Here is an 8,855-nt window from a genome sequence, read left to right as displayed (position 1 = left end):
TTTTCGAAATAGCATCCCGTATTTTAGCCCACCTTATCACACCGCATGGCTTCTAGTAGTTCCCCTCCTCGCCACTCGTATCAAGCCCACCTTATCTCGCCGCATGCGTTTCAACACCCAGACCTTATACCACGGTACACGTATCAATAATCACAACGGCACGGCAGAAACCTCGTGTAACAATAACAACCGCACAGCAGAAACCTCGTGCAAACAATAACAACTGCACGACATAAACCTCGTGAAAACAACCAAACAATCACCTCAACAATAACACGAAAGCCAAAACATAACAACTGAATAAATGATATTCCAAGGATAGCAATTTCTAGTAAAGAATTTCCACAGTTAAGTGATGAATAGGAAATCAAGAAAAGCAAGTAATTCAACTAAATATGTGATACAAGTTGCAAATAGGAGATAAGACAAGTAGACATGTAAAATTTGGCTAAACATGATGACTATAACGTGCTAAAGTAACTCAATTAAGGCATGAAAAGGAAACTACGTAGCAAAAACCGGAATTTCAACATTTAGCCCGTGTACGCACTCATCACCTTGCGTACACGGTTTTCACATATCACAAATTATCACCAAAATACCAAATCCTAAGGGGAATTTCCCTCTCATAAAGTTAGACAAGTCACTTACCTCAAACCACGCTGAATAAATCAATTAGAAGGCCTTTCCCTCGATTTTCCAACTCCAAACGGCTCGAATCTAGCCAAAAAAATTTCATACTATGAATATAACTATAGGAAGCTAATTTAAATAATGAAATAATGATCTTAGCTAGGAATTGAAAAATCGCTCCAAAAGGTCGACCCCGGCCCACGTCTCAGAATCCAATAAAAGTCACAAAATCCGAAAGCCCATCCAACCACGAGTCTAACCATACCAAATTTATCAAAATTCGACACCAATTCGATACCCAAATTCCCAATTTAAACTCTCCAAATCCCTAGCCTCAACTCCCAAAATTACACCTCAAAACCACACAATCTAGGTGGGAAATTAAATGGAGAAACGTAATTATTGAATAAATTTAACCACAAGTGACTTACCTCAAGAACCTCTTCGAAATCCCTCTCAAAAATCGCCTAATCCCGAGCTTGGAATGTTCAAAATGAAGAAAATCACAGAACACTCGATTTTAATACTCTGCCCAGGCTTTCCGCACCTGCGACAACTTAACCGCATTTGCGGTGTCGTAGAAGAGACAATCCTTCCGCTTCTGCGGTGAACCATTGGAACCAAGCCTTCGCGCCTGCGGAAAATACTCCGCTTATGCGCAAATGCAGGTGCGACCATCTTCCTGCTCCTGCGCTGACCCCTCGCTTCTGCGCGCAACCTCTCCGCATCTGCGACCACGCAGGTGCGGACAATCCTTCGCACCTGCGACCACAACCTTCATCACTCCCGGTTGCATCTGCGCTTCCCAGATCGCACCTGCGACCAAAGCTCCGCTGGTGCGATTGCACCAGAAGACTCCAACTACAACACCCCTTTTAGCTCCAAACTTGATCCGATAATCATTCAAACTTCACCCGAGGCCCCAGGACCTCAACCAAATATACCAAAAAGTCCTAAAATACGATAAAAACTTAGTCGAGCCTTCAAATCACATCAAATAACGCTAAAACCACGAATCGCGCATCGATTCACGCCTAATGAACTTTTGAACTTCTAACTTCTACATTCGATGCCGAAACCTATCAAATCACGTCCGATCGACCCCAAATTGTGCACATAAGTCAAAAATGATACAACGGACCCACTCCAACTCCAGGAACCCCAATCCGAGCCCGGTAACCACAAAGTCCACTCTCGGTCAAACTTCTAAATTTTTAACTTTCGACATTTCAAGCCTAATTCAACCAGGACCTCCAAATCACAATCCGGACACGCTCCTAAGTCCAAAATCACCCAACGGAGCTAACAGAACCATCGAAACCCCATTCCGGAGCCATCTACATAAAAACCAACATCCGGTCAACCTTTTCAACTTAAGCCTCCAACCTTGAGACTAAGGGTCTCAATTCATTCCGAAACTTCTCCGGACCCGAACCAACTATCCCAACAAGTCACATAACAATAATTAAGCAGGGAATGAGCAGTAAATGGGGGAATCAGGCTACGACTCTCAAAACGACCGACCGGGTCGTTACAATCAATTAAAAATATATACATTGACATTAAAATAAAATGCAATATTTGTTTAAATAATAAAAATAATTTTTCTCATAGTAATTATATTAAATATCTTCTGAATATGCATACATGATGAATTTGTTAAATTAGTTGTACATTATTCTGTAGTTATACAAATCTTATAATATACATAAAAATCATGGATACTTAAAATATTAGTAAGATATAAAATAAAATATGACAATATCAAGCCGAACCGTAAACAACCACTAGAGTATCTCAAAATCCGGTGTCATAAGTGCATGAGCATTTACTAAGGAGTACAATAATAGTACAACATATGTATGGAATATAAAATAGATAGGATAAAGTAATTAATCAAGATGGAGACTCTGAGGGCTGCGGTGCGTAGCATAGAATACAGTTCACCCTAAAGTCCCCTCGGCAGCTGCGCCTATGATGACCATCAAAGGAACCTGTCATATCCTGCATATTTAGTACAGAAGTATAGTATGAGTATGTAAATAAATGCGTACCCAGTAAGTATCTAGACTAATTTCGGAGAAGTAGTGACAAGTGGTCGATATCGACACTTACTAGTGGTCCAATAAATAAGATGGAGGAACTATAAACAGGCATGAGGTGCAACAAGATCAATAGAATAAGAAACAATAATCAACATGAGCCTTTAACGAAATATCAATTTAAAATTTCCACATAGCACATTCCATCTCAACAAATAAGAATCGTCAAATAAATATCCGATCTCCAGTCATAAGGGAATATCATGTAATTTCCAAGTCCGCAATCGAGAGGGTAATCTCGTGGGTATTCGAACTCCTAGCAATTTTACACACGAATTATGCCGGGGTCATTTGGCCTGATCCATATAGTCGTGTACATACACTACCGAGGTCGTACGGTCCGATCCATAGATGCATCTCATATATACATATATTGCCGAGGCGTTTGGCCCAATCCCCAAGAAGAGGAGAAACTTATCGAACTACGGCTACGTGCTTGCAATATATAAATGGGAACGTAAAGTAACCATGACTTTTTACCAATTTTCGAATATCTTGCCAACAACTCAAGGTAATGAGATTTGATCTAACATGATCTCTAATCACATTTCATTTATAAGTCTTAGGTAATTAAACTAACAATTTGAATTTAGATAATACAAATATTGCATGATAAAGTCCTAAGTCTACCAGGACATAAACATGATATTATCTACGTACGGACTCTCGTCACCTAATGCGTACATGTCCCCCACAACAAGTAGCACATAACAAATACACACCTACGTGGTGGTTTTTCCTTCACAAGGTTAGACAGGAGACTTGCCTCGCTCCGAATTTCAATAACCAGCTCAAATGCCCCTCTAACGCCTCAATCAATGCCCATGGATCCAAAACTAGTCAAACAACGTGCAAATCAATCAAAATATACTCCAATGCTTATAATTTAACAATTCATAACAATCCTCAACTTCGCTCGAAAAGTCAACAAAGTCAACCATCGGGCTCACGTGCCCGGATTCCAAATTGTTTTGAAGATAAACATTACCCATAACACCACGAACTCAAATATATAATTTATTCTCAATTCCATATCCAATTTTGTGGTCAAAATCCAAAAATACCGAATTATAGGTTTTCTCCTAAAATCCCACAATTTTCATAAATTTTCATGTTTAAATCCACATATAAATCATGTATTTAACTCATAAGGTATAGAAATCACTTACCTCAAGATTGATGATGAAAATGGCGCTCCAAAATAGCCCCAAAATTGGCTCCAATAGAAGAAATAAGGTGAAAATGAGCCAAAGCCCCGATTTAAAATAAGTCTGTCCAGAATTCCCTTCTTCGCGATCGCGGAAATACCTTCGCGATCGCGAAGGTCAAAATTCCAGCCGCCAAAAATCTTCCTTCACGTTCGCGATTTTCATCTCGCCTTCGCGATGCCTCCACGTCCTACTGCTTTGTGTTCGCGATCCTCGAGCCACGTTAGCGAAGGCTTAGTGCCTCTAGGCCCTAACTCTCCTTCCTTCTTCGCGTTCACGATGCCCAGTCGCATTCGCGATGCACAAATTCCTCCCCAGCTCCAGCTTCTCTTTGCGATCGCATCCCATCAACCGCGATCGCAATGCTTACCAGGAACACCGGAAACCAGCAATCACAAAACAAAGGAAAATGGTCTGAAACCATCCCGAAACACGCTCAAGGCCACCGGGACCCCGTCCAATCAATACCAATAAGTCCCAAAATATAACACGAACCTGCTCGAGGCCTCAAATTACACCAAAAAATATCAAAATTATGAATCAACGATCGAAACCTTTCTTTAAACTTTCAACTTTAAAACTTCGATGAATGCGTCCGAATTATACTTAAATATTCTGGAATGACGCCAAACTTTACGCACAAGTCACAAATCTCGATACGAACCTTTTCCAAGGCTCAGAACCCCAATCGGACATCGATAACACCAAATTCCACTTCAAATCAAACTTAGGAAATTCTTAAACTTTCAAAATGCCAACTTTCCATAATAAGTGCTGAAATGCTCCCGGGCCACCCGATACTCAACCCGAATATATGCCCAAGTCTGAAAATATCATACGAACCTATTGGAACCTTCAAATTCCGATTTCGAGGTCGTTTACTCAAAAGTCAAACCTTGGTCAACTCTTCCAACTTAAAGCTTCTGAATTGAGGATTTTCCTTTCGAATCAACTCCGAACTTCCCGAAATTCAATTCCGACTATGCGTACAAGTCATAACACATGATGTAAAGTTACTCAAGGCCTCAAACCTCCGAACGACGTGCTATAGCTCAAAAGGACTAGTCCGGTCGTTACATTCTCCCCCACTTAAACATACGTTCGTCCTCGAACGTGCCAAAAACTGCTACAGAGTTGCCCAAAATCATTGTTTAACACCTCGTGCACTTACCCGTGCCACCACGATCCCTGTAGGCACACTCGCTCGAGTCCAATCGAAGATTCTTCCTGTTACCTTAGCCCACAAGCCTTAGAGCTCAATTCCAATATCGGAAATTCTATATTAAACCTGATTCTAACATACGAACACTGTATCAATCTCAATCCGCTGTACCAAATATGATCATGCACCCATTCTGAAACCACACCATACACCGCATAATTCGTATGCCCATAATAACATCCTCCAATCGTAGAAGCTGCCAATCCACTAACCTGATGTTCGTAGTATACCTCATAACGTACATAAGCCCTGATCCAACCTTCGGGATACTGCAACGATGAAAGCGACCCGTAGAATCTCATAACCACCTGCCAAATCAATAAATCACGGAGTCTCTCTGCTTGACAAGAACCATTATCTCATTCTGAATGGAATAGTGACATTTTCTCTTTAATATGCCTTACATAAATCTGATCGCACTGATCTCAGGTCTAAACACCTCGTCTCACCCAATACAAGCTGCTCGGGCAATAAGCCACCTCAAACATCGCCTAAAACCTCATATGATGCTATCAATGTGCCAACAAGCTACAACTCGAATATGACCCATAAGGAAGAACGAACTCTAGCAAAGAACCAACCTGCCCGCGTAACGAATAAAACAGTCGAACAGATGCTATGAACCTATCTCAGAGATGAGAAATGAGGCACACAAAAATAATTATAAGGAATCCACACATGATACTATTGCGGCGTGCAATTCGATCCAAACATGATACCCGTGGCGGCGTGCCACCAGATCCATTGATAACAATCAATAAGGAAAATACTCATCAATCCATAAAGCCCAAACCCACGAGATGCCCGAATATCGACCACAAGTACGCCAAGTGCATAAATACGACCATGGGGAGATGGATAATGCCATGCGCTACAAAACTCGAGCACGACTTAAGGTGCAATAAACGACTTGCATCTTGAGAACCATCTCGCTCATATAACACCATAAGCTACATCGGATCACAACACACAGGTGAATAGCTAAGCCATCTCGCAACCCACGTGGCATAAAAGAGTAGCACCAAAATAGACTAAGGCGGGAATATCATCCACCACACCCGAAGACTCATCCGTAAGAAATGCTATGCTGAATAAGCGTACCTAATCTGATATAAAATATACATCCACATAAGGCCTACCCACATGCCTCAAAGTCGATTCCGGTCATCCCAAAATAGGTCAATAACCATCCAAAGATCCACAATGACTTTTCTATGACACATACGATCAATCGTTAAATCGAGAACTTCCACAATCCACAACCGTTTGGTAACTTGGTCAAACATGCTCTACCTAGCAAATCCAACATAAAATAGTGCATGTATTAAGAGGTGCACTAATTAATACCTTCAATCCTAAATTATCGAGTTCAATTCCTTTTGTTTATTTGTTGTTAATGCTCTTATTTTACAGTCAAACCTCTCTATAACAGTCTCGTTTGTTACGATATTTTTTTAACTTTTATAGCGAATGGCTGTTATACACCTATAACAATATTTGACGTTTAAATATTTTTTGGAGGTTATAGATAAAACTAATCCAAAAATTAATTATATTTTTTTTAGTGTTACATATAAAAGATAAGAAAATTCTTCAAATTTAAATCTTAGAAGATATGCATATTTCATTAGGTATATATTGAAAAAAGCTAATATATTATTAATAAATTTATAACTAAATGTACAAAGATTTAAACTATAAGGCACACGTTTTAAAGCTACTAGGAAAATAAATTCTTTCAAGATTGATGAAAGAACTTTATAATTGTAGTTGTTTCATATATTTCATTCTCTTATTACCGATATAACGCTTGAATTGGCGAAGATTCGTTTCTAAATTTTCAGCAAAAAGGAATCCAACGAAAAATATATCATGAGCAGATCTTCAAATCTTATGTATTATGCAAGATAGAAACTTTGTTCAATGGAAAAGATTATGTGTATATTCTTATAATTATTACTAGTAAACTTAAAGATTCTAAATAGCTGTTATAGAGAGATAATTTTACAAATAGCGTTCTGCTATAAATATGGTTGTTGCTGGTTATAGGTAAAAAGCTGTTATAGAGAGGTAAACTTAAAATTCGGTTCTAAGGAAAACTTGAATTTTATAAGAGAATGACTGTTATATAGGAATGCTGCTATAGAAAGGTTTGACTGTATTTGTGGAAATCTAATTATTTTGAAACTATATGAAAAGACGTTTCTTTTTCTTTTGGTAATGGGAACTTAATCAAATATTTGGTTACTGCTTAATATGACAAATCTTTAATGTGTTTCTTTAATATCTAGCAATCATTATAGCTTAATTAGCATATAAGTGATCGATTTCTTTTTCTTCCGCTTTCTAGTTTAACCTATTTGTGAATGGAGAAAGGAGATAAAATCAATACGTAAAATCAAAGAAACTTTTTGCAAATTGATATTAATAGTGGGTATAAGCGTTTAAATTTTATCGAATTTAAATCGATTAAAAAATATGGACTATATTTTAATATATTAGTCCAAATAAATATTTTGGGCTAGTATAATTGGATTAATTATATAAGTCCAATATAATTGGGCTACAAATGATGAGCCCACTTCATCAGGCCCAAGATATTATCTTCCTAGAGGCCCAGTTTGGTGCCACGCATGAAATGACGTGGCACGCCAAGTCAAACAGAAGAGTCAATAGGATCGGACCACATGTCAAAATGACAAGGCATGCCAAGTCAAATTAAATGGCCAATGAAACAGTGCCACATGTATAAGTGATATGTTCTGGCCAATCAAATGCGGCCTTGTCACTCTTCAAATACTATGATTGTTGCAATATTTTTATATCTTAATTTTATTTTCTCAACGCAAATTTATTGTCTACAAATTCTGGCACGCCCAGTGGGACCATCTCTACCTCTCATCTCAACTTTTTAAATCACCAAAGTTCAAGAACGTTGAAATGGCTGCAAAGAAAATCAACTCTATTTCAACTTCCACCAAGGCTTTTAATTCCAGGTTCTATGTTGATGTGGACAGCATTCTCGATGTTACTTTTGGAAGCTTTGGACCAGTTATGAGGAGCAAAGCAAGCTCGTTAGGACAACAAGCACCCCATGTGTCGTCCGCATCAATCCCCATTTTCGGATCTTCATCCTCAAAAGAAGCAAGATATTCCACAAACGCACCCGAAGGAGGAAGCGATATTGCTGAAAAGATCAAGAAAACTCTTGCTCTGCTTGACCTCTCTGGATCCAAGCATTTTGTTGTGAAGGAAAATGATGATGCTTTAAGTGATGGATCCTCCCCACTTACACTACATAGCGTGAGCCAATCGAGGATCAATATGTGTGATAATCCATGCTACTCTCCATTGTCCATGAAATTATGCAAGCCATGGTGACAAATACTTCATATGTGGAGGAGCAGTTGGCAAACTTGACGGAAGCAATCGTTGGCTTGACCAAGTGCATGCAAAATCAAGATGCTAGAATCAACAAGCTAACAGATAGGGTGAGAATTTTAATGGAAGAAGAATCCACCCACGCACCTGGCAAGATCCCAGAAGTTTCAGAGAGTGATTCTCCCCCAAGACAAGTAGCATCCGCTAAGGCTATCCCTGTCTCATCTGAAGGGATGATTCCAATCGATCAACTGAAGGAGTTCATTGAAGGAACCATTAAGAACAAGCATGAAGTTGCTGCCAAGTTCT

Source organism: Nicotiana tabacum, chromosome 9 (genome assembly GCF_000715075.1).
Source record: "Nicotiana tabacum cultivar K326 chromosome 9, ASM71507v2, whole genome shotgun sequence".
NCBI lineage: Eukaryota > Viridiplantae > Streptophyta > Magnoliopsida > Solanales > Solanaceae > Nicotiana > Nicotiana tabacum.
Note: the sequence above shows the minus strand (reverse complement) of the source record.